The following is a 16,890-nucleotide window of genomic DNA, read 5'->3' as shown; positions in this document are numbered from 1 at the left end:
TAATAGCAGCTCTCATCATCCAGAGACCAAGGCGAAATTATTTTTCCTGTTGAACCAGGATTACAATCAGCTAAAAGCCAACACAGAGGATGCAATGGGTCAAATCTCTGGAGAATGGCTGCTAGAAAAGCAGAATTAGAGGTTACTGTCAATTTTACAAATGCAGTTGTTGCCTCTTTATGTGCTACTGAAGGGAACAAGATTATTTTGGTGGAAAACACCAATTTTGATTTACTCTACACCTTTTTCCTGTATGGATCATCATAGGGAAAATAAAATATGCTTATTTAATTTTAAAAAACAGCTATTCAAAATTAAAGTTACGTTTTTTCCCCGTCACATTTACAGTATATTACTTACATTTACCTATTTTCTAATATTTATTTATTACTCTTTGGGCCCTGTCATATGCCTATTGACCTTATTCTAAAATGCGGAAGTGCGCCTGTTTTCGCAATTGTTTTAGGCCCCGTTTACACTAGTGCGTTTTAGTTTTAAAACGGCGTTTTAGAATGAAAACGATCCGCGTCCACACTCGCGTTTTACCCAGCGTTTCTGAACTGCTCTCCGTCCACACCAAAACGCTGAAAACGCACATCACGTGACCACACACACACTCTCAGGCAAGCGCTGCAGCCCATCTGCCCAGATGAGAGCTGTGCTAGTCGGACTTCTCATCAAGCATCTCCTGCTGGATCTAATCTCACTATATTTATTAAACGGGGATATTTCATTCATCTTGTTGTCTTTATCAAACGACATATTCCCTGACTTTGGTCTTTTGAATCGATTACTTGTTCACAGGTAACGTGTTTTGGCTGAGCGCAAAGATAAGTTAATGATTAATGTAACCACGTAGCCTATTCTGTATATTAACTGATCGCTTGCCTTTATTTCCTATAATGTATAAACTTATTGTGCGTTATACTTTCATAATGGCCATTATTAATTATTAAAACTGATAATCAGCAAAAGAGAGGGTGTGTTTCGTATTTTCACTGAAATTGAAAGTAGGCAGTTGTTATCGGCTCCGTTTTGTTATAAATATGCACACAGTGAAGATGACGCTCATATATGCAGCACGGCGCCTCAACATGTCTGCTGTCTAAGTTGCTAATATTAAAATGAAAATAGGCAGTTCCTTAAATCATGTTTACATTTTATTGTTGAGAAAGTGAAACAAAGTAGCCAGGATGATGTGAATGAAGTTATAAAGTACACTGTTCCCTTTGAAGATTTACCCGTGTCCTCGGTATAGTCTGTTTTCCATATCAAACTGAGAAGAAGAGACTGCAGCCTTGATCAAACTTGCGATGTCTGAACTTACAAGAAGAGGATGCAGGACTGAACTGTGCGTGTTAGGCTACTTAATATTGAGGAAAAGCCCCAATCAGAGAGGCGAATGTCTGCAGCCCCGCCTCCGTTTTCAGATGTCTCCGTTTTCCATCATCCACACTGAGACGGAGCAGCAGCGTTTCAGAATGAAAACGGCCTCTCCAGCGTTTTCAAATGCTCCTTTTTCGGCGCTCAAGAACTCCGGCGTAGTGTGGACGGATGACGTAACTGTAGCAAAACTTATGCGTTTTCAAACTAAAACGCATTAGTGTAAACAAGGCCCTAGAACTTCCGATTCAGTCGCCTATGGGAGAAATGACTAGGAATAATAAACGACAGAAAATGGTCAAACTACTTGCTCTACAGACAAATGTTTGCATGACTATACAGACCAAGTAGAATAATATAATAATATAATATCAGTTTGCAACATCAAGCAGCGTGACAAGCAGTTTTTAAACGTTTTAAAAATGAATGGAAGTGAATGAGACCGGAAGTTTTCGAGCCAAAAAGATTCAAATGGCTAGACCCGCTCGTCGGCAAAGAATAAGGTGAATGTGAATGGCGATGATTGACGCACAGCTTTAATGGAAGGAAAGTGAAAGCAGACATTTTTATATTAATTTCAGCGTGCATTCAACTTTAAAAATACATGAGAAATATGGGAAAATACTGACTGATAGGATGATAGCAGGATAGAATGGTAAAATACAGGACAATCCAGGCAAAAACAAGAGGGAACAGGAAGTGTTTATGGAAAAACAGTTTTGCGAGGGAACGCAATCTTTGCGAGGGAACGCACAAACTTAAAAATATATAAATTTTCCTGCCACTGTTTTTTTCTCCCACCCATTTTTTTCTCCCACTCAGTTTTTTCCCCCACCATCACGTCCCTTAGGGGTCTCCGTACATTCTAAATAGTTTAAACAAACAGCAAACATATTTTTAAGTGCATTTTTAGACGGACTGATGTAAGTTCGAAGTTAAAATGTATTTTATTAAATGCAACTATTCTACTCTGGTAGACAAAACTTCCATTAGGCTTTCTCATTAAATAACCATTGAGACTTTTTATTCTGTACTGTAGTGTTATTGTTGCTCATAAATTTTACATTTAGTTTCTAACCTCAGTTGAAGGTGAGCATTTTGATGTGGAGATGCTGGCTATTAAAGGAATTTTAAAACACAGATCTTGTTTAAGATTTTTTTTGTTTTGTTTTTTGACATGCATGAACCACAACTCAGCTGTAAGGCACTTGTTGAATGATTCAACCTGATGTTACTCTTATCTCATGAAGGAGACACTTTGACACAGTGTCAAAACTAAAAGTCAGTCATTTGCTATGAAATATAGTTTTTTCATCCTCCATGTACACCTGTGTTTCTCAACCACCTTCCTGGAGGCCTACCTGCCCTGCATGTTTTGGATGTCTCCTTTGTCTGTGACACCCATTACAGGTCTTTAAATCTCTGCTAATGAGCTGATGATCTGAATCAGGTGTGCATGATTAAGGAGACAAGGAAAATGTACAGAGCTGGTGGCCATCCAGGAACGTGGTTGAGAAGCACTGATCTACACTTTAAAAAATGCAGGGTTAGCACAATCCATTCATGTTGTCCCAACAAAAATCGATTGACTTAACAAATTTAAGTGGTTAGAACATAAAACAATTAAGCTGTCCCAAAAAAACCTCAAGAATTGGGTTGTTTTAACTCATTTTAAAGAAGTAGTAATATTTGTTTTGGTGGCTCAGTGGTTAGCACTGTTGCCTCAAAGCAAGAAGGTCGCTGGTTCGAGTCCCGGCAGGGCCAGTTGTCATTTCTGTGTGAGTTTCCTCCAGGTGCTCCAGGTTTTCCCCCACAGTCCAAACGCATGCGCTATACATGTAGGTGAATTGGATGAACTAAACATTGGTCGTAGTTTATGAGTGTGTGTGTGAGAATATGAGAGTGTATGGGTGTTTCCCAGTACTGGGTTGCAGCTGGAAGGGCATCCTTGTGTGTCCAATGCTGAAATAGTTGGCGGTTCATTCCGCTGTGATAATCAGAGACTAAGCCAAAGGAAATTGAATGAATAACGGTCTCCAACATCATCATTTGGTTAATACGGAGCCGTTTTGACAGGAACAGTGATGTTCTATGACGCGTCCAAGCATTTATATCTCTTAATTCATTTATCTTACAAATGCCATAAACAAAACATGGTCAATAAACTGTTTCCCTGCTACTCCAGCCAGTTGATCACGCATTACCTGTGTCCCCCTACGTAAGCAGGTGAACTGACGTGACATGTAGGTGGAGCTAATCCATATCACTAAACCACTCGATCTGTGACAGAATAATACAGCATATTATTAATCCTAATTACTCTATAATCATACAACAAATAAAGTATAAATTTATATAAATATCACAAACTGCTCCAACATTGAGTGAATAATTCCTTTATGTTTTCCTGAAAAAAGTCAGCAGTGTGAAACCCAGCATTATTTACAGTGTATGACTTTTTATTTTGCTTCGCATTACCTTACAGCGTAATTGAAAAGCATATTTTACTGTTATTTATACTCAGGTGTTACCGTCTCTCTGTTGAATAGGATTAGAAGTCAACTTTCATATAGCAGCATGGTGACTCAGCACGATAAATGCTTAACAGCAGATTTTCTTCTAACGGACTTCTTAATGCTACTCATATAGATGCACATTTAGGCCCTTCACAGTCTTTAATAGATGCACAGACAAGGGTGAGGAAGAGACAACTTCATCACAGGCCACCCTAATAGCTCGTAAATAAGTCTGGTCTGCGTGAAAGTGATGAATGCAAAAAGTGTTTGTGTCGTTTAGCTCATTGCTTTCCTGTCTGTTAGTTCTGATTTCTCATTTGCCCCTTTTGCAAGTAATTTACACCTGCCTGTTTTGATAAATGGCTGAATTTGAAGCCCTTTCAGACAAAAACGGAAAAACATTGTGATCGTGACAATTAAATATGAAACAATCCTATACTATATTTCCATTCGACCATGCAGGAATGCACAAAATCAGATCAAACATTGCGTCTGTTACCGATTTATAGTAGAATCTATAGTAACTTACTGGTTCGCCAGCAACTTACTGTAAATCAGTTACAGCAGAAATACTGTATTTACATTTACAGCACCATTTATCTTGCTGTATAAATGTATTTACAGTTTTGTATAGCTTTATTTTCACAATGCAACTTTAAAACACGGTAGCATACCGCATAACTGTTTCCTCAGTAACTTACTGTAAATCAGTTACAGCAGAAATACTGTATTTACATTTACAGCACCATTTATCTTACTGTATAAATGTATTTACAGTAGTGTATAGCTTTATTTCCACAATGCAATTTAACAACACGGTAACATACCGCATAACTGTTTCCTCAGTAACTTACTGTAAATCAATTACAGCATAAATACTGTATTTTACATTTACAGCACCATTTACCTTGCTGTATAAATGTATTTACAGTATGGTATATCTTTATTTTCACAATGCTACTTTAAAATACGGTTACATACCGCATAATAAAATTCAGTTGAGTTCCTCAGTAACTTACTGTAAATAAATTTGTACATCTTTACTATACAAATATACAGTAATTTTCACAATGCAACTTCAAAATACAGTAACATACCGCATAACTCTCCTACAGTAAAATTCAGTTCATATTGCAGTTCAGTTTGCCAGTGACTTACAAAAATACTGTATTTACATTTACCCCACCCTTTACCTTGCTGTATCTGTATTTACAGCACTGTATCTGTTTACTGTAAAATAAAGTCTTTTTCAAAATGCAACTTTAAAATATGTTAACATATCGCATAACTGTCTAAAAGTAAAATTCAGTTCATATTATAGATCAGTTTGTAGTATTTTTGCTGTAATTGATTTACAGTAGTTAGGTTTGCTGCACCATTTACATTGCTGTATATGTATTTACATCGTTGCATATCTTTACAGTAAAATATATGGTTATTTTCACAATGCAACTTTAAAATACGGTAACATACTGCATAACTATCCAACAGTAAAATACAGTTCATATTGCAGTTCAGTTCACCAGTTACTTAATGTAATGCAATTACAGCCGAAATACTGTATTTAAATTTTTAGCACCATTTATCTTGCTGTATATTAGTGACGTGCGGATGGCCGTTGTATCAGTGGGCGCTGTGGATAATCTGCGGGTTGGGTTATAAAAAAATACATTATGATTAACTGTGGGTCGGTTGGGTGTATGTAGCGGGACATTGCATTTAGACCAGCCAAAAAGCAGAAAGAGGGCTTTCCAGAATAGGAAGATGAGATGCCTAAAATAATAGATGAATGCAAGAGTACTATTTAAACTTTCAGTTAGAGGAGTCATTCAATCATTCATTCATTTTCTTGTCGGCTTAGTCCCTTTATAAATCCGGGGTCGCCACAGTGGAATGAACCATCAACTTATCCTGCAAGTTTTTACAAAGCGAATGCCCTTCCAGCCGCAACCTATCACTGGGAAACATCCACACACACATTCACACACACACACACACACTCATACACTACGGACAATTTAGCCTACCCAATTCACCTGCACCGCATGTCTTTGGACTGTGGGGGAAACCGGAGCACCCGGAAGAAACCCACGCGAACGCAGGGAGAACATGCAAACTCCACACAGAAACGCCAACTGAGCTGAGGCTCAAACCAGCGACCTTCTTGCTGTGATGCGACAGCACTACCTACTGCGCCACTGCTTCGCCCATTAGAGGAGTCATCCGAGTAAAATCTGCTATCGTTCTGGGAGAAACAAAATTGTTTATTTCCACAAATGCAGCGCCAAGGAGAATCTTGTTCATTCCAACAACAAGGTGTGTATCTGGAGCGTATATAACGACAGAACTTCCATTTTTTTGGGTGAACTGTCCCTTTAAGAATATTACATAAACACTTCATTCATTCATTCATTCATTTTCTTGTTGGCGTAGTCCCTTTATTAATCTGGGGTCGCCACAGCGGAATGAACCGCCAACTTATCCAGCAAGTTTTTATTTTACGCAGTGGATGCCCTTCCAGCCGCAACCCACCTCTGGGAAACATCCACACATACAAACACACACTCAAACACTACGGACAATTTAACCTACCCCTAATTCACCTGTACCGCATGTCTTTGGACTGTGGCGGAAACCAGAGTACCCACGTGAACGCAGGGAGAACATGCAAACTCCACACAGAAATGCCAACTGAGCCGAGGATCGAACCAGCGACCTTCTTGCTGTGAGGCGAACGTGCTACCCACTGCGCCGCCCTACATAAACACTTATATATCTATAACTACATGGTACACAAACCAAGCTTTACTTTTGAAAGCTGATGAAATATAAATCTGCAGCCTTTGCTCATTCCTAAAGACTTATTAGGTGCTATATATTTTGGGTGGAACTTGCTAACTAATCACCGGGCTTTAATGAAACACTTAAATTCAACTAAACAGGTCTATTTGTCCAGACACGCCAACTAAACACACATTTACAACCCCTTCAGGCATGGGGATTAAAAACAAAGCAAACTCCTGCTAAACGTTTTCCAGTTAAAATGATACAAAACAAAAAAAAAACCTGATTTCCCCACAGATTCGACTGTGAAAGCTTATTACTCACAGCTCACCGTTGTCCAGCATTACAGAGCTGTTTTTATAAATCTCATTCGGTTTGTTTACTGTGAATTTTATGTTATGATGTACTGTAGCTTTGGCCTCCACATGGCTTGCCAAACTGTCTGTATGTTTAGTATTATTCTAAGATATGAGAACTGCAAGCGATATGTCACCGTTTTTCCTTTCACCTGAATGGATAGCTGGAAATGTCTGTTTTTCACACATGAATAGTGTGTGTCTTAAATCTTAAGCCTTTGCATGGGGAGTGTCAGGAAATATAATGAGTTGTCACAGCCGTCGACAATCAAATGGTGTTTTTATGCTGTGTATGCACATGCCAGAGTTTAAGACACTAAAGGCGAAATTTTTAAGAGCCCCTATTTTGCATTTTAAAAGGTCATATTTTGTTTTTGGGTCTCTAGCATGCTAATATGCATGCAGGGCCAAAAACACTTTAATTGTCTTTTAATATGCATTTATTTTTACATAAATATCCCAGCAACTCCCATATGATTTGTTAAGGTAATCTGCTGTGACTGGTCCGATGACCCAGTCTGTTTTGATTGGTCGGCTGGGTTCAGTGCGAGACAGAGAGAAATGTCTAGCAGGGTTATAAAGTAGCACACTGAGTATGTGAGAGCCCAATGCAGGAATGCAATAATGCAATGCAGTTAAACACCTGCATATTACTCTACTCTTAAACCTCACCACAAGTAATAACAATGACACACATTCAGTATTAATCCACACAGTGGCAAAAGTTGAACTATTTTGAAAATTGACCAGGTCACACGTGTGTTGGAACAGCTGACTGTGGCCATAGCAAAGACTAACAGCAGAGGATTGCGAGCTCACGAATGCATCTAAATCAGTAAAGGAAGAAGCATGAGACAAATGTTTTGCATGGTTTTGTAAGAAATATGTGAACAGCCCTATAAAGATTTAACCTGAGAGATACAGTACAAGAACTGATCTGTAGCAGATAAGTAAATACAAGTTATAACACACAATTAAATACATATTTTGTACTCTACAAAAAAACAAGGCAACAATTTTAATCACACTTACAGTCGAAGTTAGAATTATTAGCCCTTCTGTTTATTTTTTTCCCCTATTTCTGTTTAACGGGGAGAAGACTTTTTTAAACACATTTCTAAACATAATTGTTTTAATAACTCATTTCTAATTACTGATTTATTTAATCTTTGCCATGATGACAGCAAATAATGTTTGACTAGATATTTTTCACTTCTATACAGGTTAAAGGGACATTTAAAGGCTTAACTAGGTTAGTTAGGTTAACTCGGCAGGTAAGGTTAATTAGGCAAGTTATTGTATAATGATGATGAGCTTAAAGGGGTAAATAGTTTTGTCTCTAAAATGGTTTTAAAAAAATTTAAAACTGCTTTTATTTTAGACAAAATAAAACAATCAAGACTTTCTCCAGAAGAAAAAAATATTATCAGACACAGTGAAAAATTTCCTTGCCCTGTTAAACATCATTTGGGTAATATTTAAAAAGAAGAAAAGAAATCAAAAGTGGGCGAATAATTCTGACTTCAACTGTACATGTTATGATGAGGAAGAGGAAGAGACTGGTCCATATGAACTGTAACAGTTACTGACAAAGTCCCTGTCAAAGTCTGATAAAGGTCCCATACTTAATAACAACGGCGGGCAAATCCTGCGTTGAAGCATAGGTTATTGTATCATATTTGCACTTGACCCCTTTATTCCACACAGGCAAAACTCCATCTGTGATTGATTCTCATCTTTCATGATCCGTCCTGTGATCCCCCGCGCTCAGATAGTGTCTGAAGGGAAAGGTGCATACCGTATTGACATCGATACGTTCAGGCTAAACATCCGAACCCAACTCGAATTGTTGAGTCGACTATTTCACTAATGAGTTAAGAGTTTTAAACATGGTGTACTTTCAGATTTAAACCTGGATGTTTATATTCACTTAGAGCTGTGCTACACACTGCAGGGAAGCTCATTTTCAAAAAACCATAAAAACCTCAGATATTTAGTCATTTGAATTCATTGAATAAATAACATAATTTTTCTCATATTTGCACTTTGGGGTTTGGGTTAGAATCAAGCTCAAAAAATGTCTGTGGCTACATTTCTGCAAACCTTACATTGATTTTTGCACACTTTATGGCTGTTTAGGTTAAAATGTTAAAGTAGTGTGTGTTTATTTTACTTTGAAACCAATTAAATGCATCTTTTATTATGTTGAATTGAATTTCAATGCTTATGTTACAGAGTTACAGAGCAAGTTTATTATATTGGAAAAAGCTGTATAGTGCATATGGAAAGTACAATATATAACAATGCATGGATACCTCATGTGGAGCGTCAGGAAATATAATGAGTTGTCACAGCTGTCGACACTCATTTTTATGCTGTGAATCCAGCAATGCACGTGCCAGAGTTTAAGACACTAAAAGCGAAATTTTAGGATATTTGGTCATTTGAAATCATTGAATAAATAAAATACATTTTAATTAATCTCATATTTCACAAAAATATTACATTACATAGATTTTTGCACATTTTACAGCTGTTTTAAGGTGAAAAGTTAAGGGAGTGTTTCTAAAAAGTGTGTTTATTTTACTTTAAAACAGATAAATGCATGCATCTTTTATTATGCTAAAGGTTTGAATGCTTTACCAGGTGAGTTGCCAAGCAAGTTTATCACACTATACTTTATGTGGAGGGAGAGATGTAACTAACAATTTATTTATAGGATGAACAATTCTACTTCTATAAGGAACGAGCTTCATCATATTTCCCTGTATGTTCCTATAATAGCGTGTCTGAAGACCTTGATTAGATGGTTCAGGCGTGTTTAATTATGATTGGACTTAAACGCTTGCCCTCTAGGAACGGGTTTAAACACCCATGATAGCATAGTTTGTATGCAAGCAACATTAACAGAAGTGAGTCTTCACTCCCAAATAATCCTATTTTGTGTGAAAAGGGGTGGAAATAATGTTGGTGTTTCACTGCCTCTAGTGTTTATTTCAGCTAAAGTGTGTGAACAGGTTGGTCAGAGGCACATATTTTCCAATAATTAAAATAATCACAGTTTGGATGTGATTGTGATCCTCTCCTCATGTACATCAGACTGTTTATTTTCATGCACTCAAATAATCATAATCTGATTGATGGCTCAATCAGCCTGAAAAGCCTTCATGTAAACACCTTCATTGATCTGAATGGCATTTCAATCAGAATCAAAGAGGTGAAGAGGGATGTGGTGTGTATACGTAAAGTACATTACATTAGATTCACATCATACGATCCAGCATATGTTGATTTGTGTTATACATAGGTGTTATATAGGTGTTATGGTGGCTCAGTGGTTAGCACTGTCACCTCACAGCAAGAAGGTTGCTGATTTGAGTCCCTTTTGTGTCAGTTGGCATTTCTGTGTGGAGTTGGCATGTTCTCCCCATGTTGGTGTGGGTTTCCTTAAGGTGCACTGGTTTCCCCCACAGTCCAAACACGTGCTAACAATACCCATCCCTACCTACAACTGGCCTAGCCGGTACTCGAACCCGCGACCTTCTTGCTGTGAGGTGACAGTGCTAACCACTGAGCCACCGTGCCACCATTTAGGGTTCATATAAAAAAATGTTCAGAATAAGACCAGGGTTTTCAATTACCCTTGCTTTTGTTTGTTGTTCGACCAGAATCTGAAAGGCAGTCCTTTTGTTTCATCTCAGCATAGATCAAGGGCCAGACTCAATCAGCAAGACTTATAGACAGGCACAAAACATCAATTCAGCATTGATATCACAATATGCACATCCGCAATAATCACATGATCCCAGAACTGAAATTTTGAGTTTTTGTTTAATTTCTTTCTGCACTTTGTTGAGTCACTGCAAAGTTTAACCACAAAAGAGGGAAGGTTTATCATCTGCATGTGTTTTTAAGGCCTGAGACCTTTTTGCGCTGCAAAAAAAATGCTTTTCTTAATTCAATATTTGCACAAGAAACAAGACAAATTGAGAAATCGAGAAGCATTTTCTATACAAGCAAAAGATAATGTCTTGTTTTCAGAAATAATATGCCAAATTTAAATGAGTTTTTACTTAATAAGCAAAATAATATTCACACAAAAGTATTTTTTGTGTACCTGAATACTGTTAGACTCTCCAGAAAAAAACGAAAAAAAAAAAAAAAACGTTACAGCTGTCTATTCAAACCATCTGGTGAAACTGTATTCAAACTGCAATAATTATCGCATAATTAAAAATAATATATTGCAATATCGTGCAGCCCTAATATCTACAGCTATACCCAACCTCACAGTAACCTGTAGTGTTTTATTAATGTCTACTACACCTACAACAACCCTAAAACCAGCCTATTTGTGGCGGTGGTACTCGAACCCGTGACCTTCTTGCTGTGAGGTGACAGTGCTAACCACTGAGCCACCGTGCCACCATTTAGGGTTCATATAAAAAAACGTTCAGAATAAGAAAAACACTGGATTCCTTCATGAAGCCATATCTAATAGCTCAAATGATCAAATTACAGCTTCACTTACATGCTTGGCATTGTGAAACAGACAGTATATGAACGGCTCGTACATTAGAGACTAATTTGCTTGTTGCAGATTGCAGTGTTCTGCTTGTTTTGAAGCAGCTTGTGACTATTGTGCCTGTCTATAAGTCTTGCTGATTGAGTCTGGCCCTTGATCTATGCTGAGATGAAACAAAAGGACTGCCTTTCAGATTCTGGTCGAACAACAAACAAAAGCAAGGGTAATTGAAAACCCTGGTCGCTCTGTTGTAGTGCACTGGCGGGAATGAAATGTTAGAACCGGATTGGTCAATCCACGCGCTTTACGATGCGCTAAAGGTCTTCAAGTCCTTTCATCATGAGCGGTTAGTTGAGTTTACAAGGGTTAAAACCCAAAACTATCCTCACATCACTCACAATTTTCAATCTGCACTAAGACTGATTTCACAATTTGTCATTCGGGTGATATTTCAGACAGCTTTGTTACTAGGAAGATAGATGTTCAATGCACTTTGCCATTACCGTGAGGTGGCTTGCTCTGCTGCATCACCCTGTCATGGAGTGGAGAAACCGTGGTACATCATAAAATAAAGATGGGGAGAAAAGTACCTCTCTCCACATATGTTTACACTCCCACTCATTACTGAAATTACACATCGTTTATCAGCATGGAGAGGCTGAATGAGCATGGGCAGGGCTGCTAAAAGAGTGAGCAAGCGAGAAATGCTGTCTGGATAGAGTAGAAGAGCTGCTCTCCAACATTTAATAAGCCGAATCTGTGTTTTCTCTTACTGTTGAAGGCCTCCACATCTCCACCCAGAGCTGGAGATCGTCACACCAGAGGTTCAAAACGGATACAGATGTCCAGTATATCAATGATAAAGACTCATACTAGGGCTGGCCAAATAATTGAATTGAAATTGCAAACGTAACTGAGCAAAGCTGCAATTCTCCAAGACATTTTCTCAAGAAAACAAGGTGTGATTTATAGTAAATATCTTTAAAAAAACAAAAAACAGAAGGCGCTCTAGTAGAAGCTCACACATTTGTTCAAATATACATGAAGAAATAAATGAGAAGGATGTAATGGAAGTCAGAGCCAGCTACAAATAGGCTGGTCAGCTCCATGTGGGTGGGATTTGATCTCCAAGTGGGCTGTACATACCTCCTGGAGTTTTTATTTAATTAATTACTTGTACATGACACAAAGTCTAACCTGTTTGTTTTATGAATGTCAACTAGGGCTGCACAATACATCAATTCAGCATTGATATCACAATATGCACAACCGCAATAATCACATGATCCCAGGATCTGAAATTTTGAGTTTTTGTTTAATTTCTTTTTGCAATTTGTTGAGTCACTGCAAAGTTTAACCACAAAAGAGGGAAGGTTTATCATCTGCATGTGTTTTTAAGGCCTGAGACCTTTTTGCGCTGCAAAAAAAATGCTTTTCTTAATTCAATATTTGCACATGAAACAAGACAAATTGAGAAATCGAGAAGCATTTTCTATACAAGCAAAAGATAATGTCTTGTTTTCAGAAATAATATGCCAAATTTAAATGAGTTTTTCCTTAATAAGCAAAATAATATTCACACAAAAGTATTTTTTGTGTACCTGAATACTGTTAAACTCTCCAGAAAAAGAAAAAAAAACGTTACAGCTGTCTATTCAAACCATCTGGTGAAACTGTATTCAAACTGCAATAATTATCGCATAATTAAAAATAATATATTGCAATATCGTGCAGCTCTAATATCTACAGCTATACCCAACCTCACAGTAACCTGTAGTGTTTTATTAATGTCTACTACACCTACAACAACCCTAAAAGCAGCCTATTTGTGGCGTAAGTCTCTCCCACTTGGAGGTCAATGAGCTGAGGAAATGCCTTTCATTGATTCAGTGTGACTAATAAACACTGCATTATGTATGTATATACAGTATAAGTCTCACGGAAGCATTTATTTCAAACATTTGACTGTACTTGACATGTTAGGAGTAAAAACATTTATTATATGCAGCTTTTAATACAGCCTTAGCTCATTGAGAAGCACCCAAACAGCTGTCATTATCATTGAACTATTATCTCCATGTCATTATTGACCAAGTAAATCAAGTTCAATTTTAATATATACAAAAAAATTATAAAATAAAATAAAATATTATATATATATATATATATATATATATATATATATATATATATATATATATATATATATATATATATATATATATATATATATATATTTTATTTATTTTATTTTTTTTAAATCAGAGTACTACAATTCTCCTAACCACACATGCTGGAGGTTATAAGGGGCAGTGGTCTGTCAATGTGTCCAACCTTGTCAGATTGTTCTACCTCCCATTCAAAAAGTAGGTAGCACATTTTGATGACGCAATGTTACCCATCAGATTTTGCTACCAGTAAATTGTAAAGTGGAGTAGTGAGATATGAAGCTGTCATATCACCATAACCTACCTAATCCCTAACCCCAACCTCAGAACCATCCAAATACAGTGATGGTAGCATGATCTGATGGGTAGGAAAATGTCAGGACACCAGTTTTACTGACAAAATGTGTGAAATTCACCTCGATTAAATGGCACAGCCTGAACTCACACTGAATGCAAATCCTACTGAACATTTAAAGGACAAATCTTCAATAGAAAACCCTTAATCAATCACAACCAAGACTACACAGGTAGAAGAGAACCCAAAAAGAGTTAAGTAATTTTGGTGGGCACTATAAAAAAAAATTACATATGCTGCTACACGTCATTTTAATATGCAATCACTTCTGACTGAATATGACACAACATCAAAACCTTTTTTGGAGTCAATCTGTCAGCATCAGCTTGCAACAACTGTGCAGTTTCATATGCAATCACGACAACAGCCATTTCATTTAGCAGTAAAATTTGCGATTTGAAACAGACATCTGCATAACGTTGAGTTAGTGTTATTTTTTGTGCACAATATTATGATTTAATGCCAAACCTCAAAGTCAAAAACAACAGAGAAATCATTTGTAGATAGGGGGGTGCATTGGGGAATAACCTCTCCTTTTTAATGGCATAAGTATGTGTACAATATTATGATTTTAAGACAAACCTTAAAGGCAAAAACACAGGAGGAAACATCCGTACATCAATAAATAAATAAATAAATAAAAGCCTTAAGAAGGATTATTTCTGCAATTATGCCATGAATATATGTTCCTCTCCAACTATTTACAAAAATAAACCTGCATCTTTCTATTTATAGATATCTATTATATATTTGCAAATGTCCATATAAATGAAATGCATATCAACAGTGCATACTGCGTATGTAAAATGAGGAGGGACATTACTCTTGTATGAATTACACTACACAAGCAATTATAAATGCACGCACTGCAGACCTTCCATCCCATTTCTTTTCAACCAAAACGGGGTGTTAACTAGTTTAGCGTATGCATATGGTAATTAGTTGTCTTGTCATGTTTTGATGTGGTAACCTCTCCAGTGTACTTACGCACGCTGTGTAGTATATCGCCGAGCAGATTGTGTGATGTGCATTTCCATGCAATTATCAGTCCACCGAAAGTAGTACGAGCAGCATCAGAAATACTCAGAAAGCTGTCTCTCTTTGAGGTGAAAATGCTGTCATGAACAGAAGATGTGTTTAGAGACGGAGAGATGGAGCGCGCGGACCTGCCCATGACTCAGTGCTGCAGCCTTCGGATTTCCTCCAGCTTCTCTCATCCAGACTACCAAACTGACAGCTCATCATATAACCAACAAGCCATGGCAACATTCCACACGTCCTTATCCATGCTATACATTGTATACTTTCAAATCATCATTAAACATAATATCAGTACAAACAATACAATTACACGTACTTATCCGCGCAGTATTGTTAAGCTTCATCACAGGCTATACGTATTATGATAGCTCCCAATTCAACGTCTCCAAAGTCACCTAAACATATCTGGTAATGCATATGGCGAAAGGTTAAAGTTGTAAATCTGACAAGTGCCACCTGACGATGAGACGTGCTTATTTAATAAGTGATAATCCACACATAATCGAAATGTTAACCTAATATTAAGCGAATGCCATCTCTGGATTAAAACAGAAAAATTAATAACGAACAAAAAGCTGAAGTGGGTTCCTGTGAGACAGGTCGAACTGCTTTACCCAAATACATCCAAATAACATCACAACACATCTGAACGCTGACACAAAGCTCAACTTACCCTTCAGTGCCTCATTGGTTAGTATTGTTATTATATGTTTTCCCGTCGTTGGCATCAGCTGAGACTGTTTTCTCCTTAGAAGTGAAACAGGATTAAATCCTCCTCAGTTCAGAAAGCCCCTGACTCAAATTCCGATTCTTCTTCTTCTTCACAGACACCTTGCGCGTGCACGGAGAAAATTCAAGTATAATATATCCCCCAAGAACGTGTCGTGCCTGTAAAAGGTCCGTTTTTATAGAATATCAAGAGTATTTTGAAGACCGGCTGTCATAGTGGAGCTGTCTCCAGCTCGCGCACTGTGCGGACAGGTTTCGCGCGCCCCTCACGAGCTCTGGATTTTTTTTGCGCTCAGTCCGTCGCGCGCGCGCACTGACGCGCTTCATTCTCCACACCGGACACCGGAAGCGTCCTGTATACGTGTGTGGGTGTATTTCATGTTATCGTGCGCTGTTTTCTAGGGCATCCCGAGAAACTGTGTCATTATTGCCACCTGGAAAAGAGAGCCGTGTCAAGACAAACTGCTTTGTGCGCCGTGTTCGCTGCTGGTATGTCCTCGTTTTCATAAAAAAGGTCGACCTTACAAGTTCCTCGGTGTTTGCTATTCATGACACATACTGGTTTATGTTTTGCCTTTAAGTGGGATTCGGTGTCAAATATGGAAAAGCAATAGACAGATAAAAACATGCATATTGCATATTTCTTTATGACTTTATAAGTTGTGCCTTCGAATTTCTGAAAACATTCAGTGACGTGACGTCACAGTCATTGACTCACAATGGCAGTCACCTGTCGCCACTTACTGGTGTTTTTTTTATGTACAGGCATTTGTACACGATACATTGGATCTAGAACATTCATATTATTTAAAAACCGAAAAAAAAACATATTTTACTTACCCCACTGCCAGATTATTTAGCTTGTTTTAAAGAAAAACTCTCCCTCACTTTCGACTTTCGACTTAGTCATTGATATATCAGGGGTCACCACAGTGGAATGAAATGCCTCTGGCATGTTTTTTAATGTGACAAATGCCCTTCCAAATGCAAAAAAAAAAAAAAACTTCTTTTTGAGGTGTTCTTTTTTAAAACC

General features: G+C 37.6%; 1 protein-coding gene and 1 long non-coding RNA gene across 22 annotated transcripts in view; one reads left to right on the top strand and one right to left on the bottom strand.

Annotated features, from left to right (window-relative positions):
* Positions 1–16,890, bottom strand: part of ptprfa (protein tyrosine phosphatase receptor type Fa) — a 566,130-nt gene that overhangs the window by 388,638 nt on the left and 160,602 nt on the right. For 13 of the 19 annotated variants that reach the window (XM_087254892.1, XM_087254902.1, XM_087254895.1 and 10 more), the window contains exon 1: positions 15,802–16,134. The exons of the other annotated variants lie outside the window; for them this stretch is intronic. The gene's annotated coding sequence lies outside the window, so the exon portion shown is untranslated. Of the gene's footprint in view, positions 1–15,801; positions 16,135–16,890 lie in introns of those variants that run through there. 19 annotated transcript variants of the gene reach the window in all.
* LOC137495906 (uncharacterized) overlaps positions 16,168–16,890 on the top strand; it is a 102,592-nt gene continuing 101,869 nt past the window's right edge. For all 3 annotated transcript variants that reach the window (XR_015493004.1, XR_015493003.1, XR_015493002.1), the window contains exon 1: positions 16,168–16,346. This is a non-coding gene — a long non-coding RNA (uncharacterized LOC137495906). The remainder of the gene's footprint in view (positions 16,347–16,890) is intronic.

Source organism: Danio rerio, chromosome 6, assembly GCF_052040795.2.
Source record: "Danio rerio strain M-AB ecotype USA chromosome 6, GRCz13ab, whole genome shotgun sequence".
NCBI lineage: Eukaryota > Metazoa > Chordata > Actinopteri > Cypriniformes > Danionidae > Danio > Danio rerio.
The sequence above is the reverse complement of the archived record's forward strand: the minus strand, read 5'-3'. Positions and strand labels throughout refer to the sequence as shown.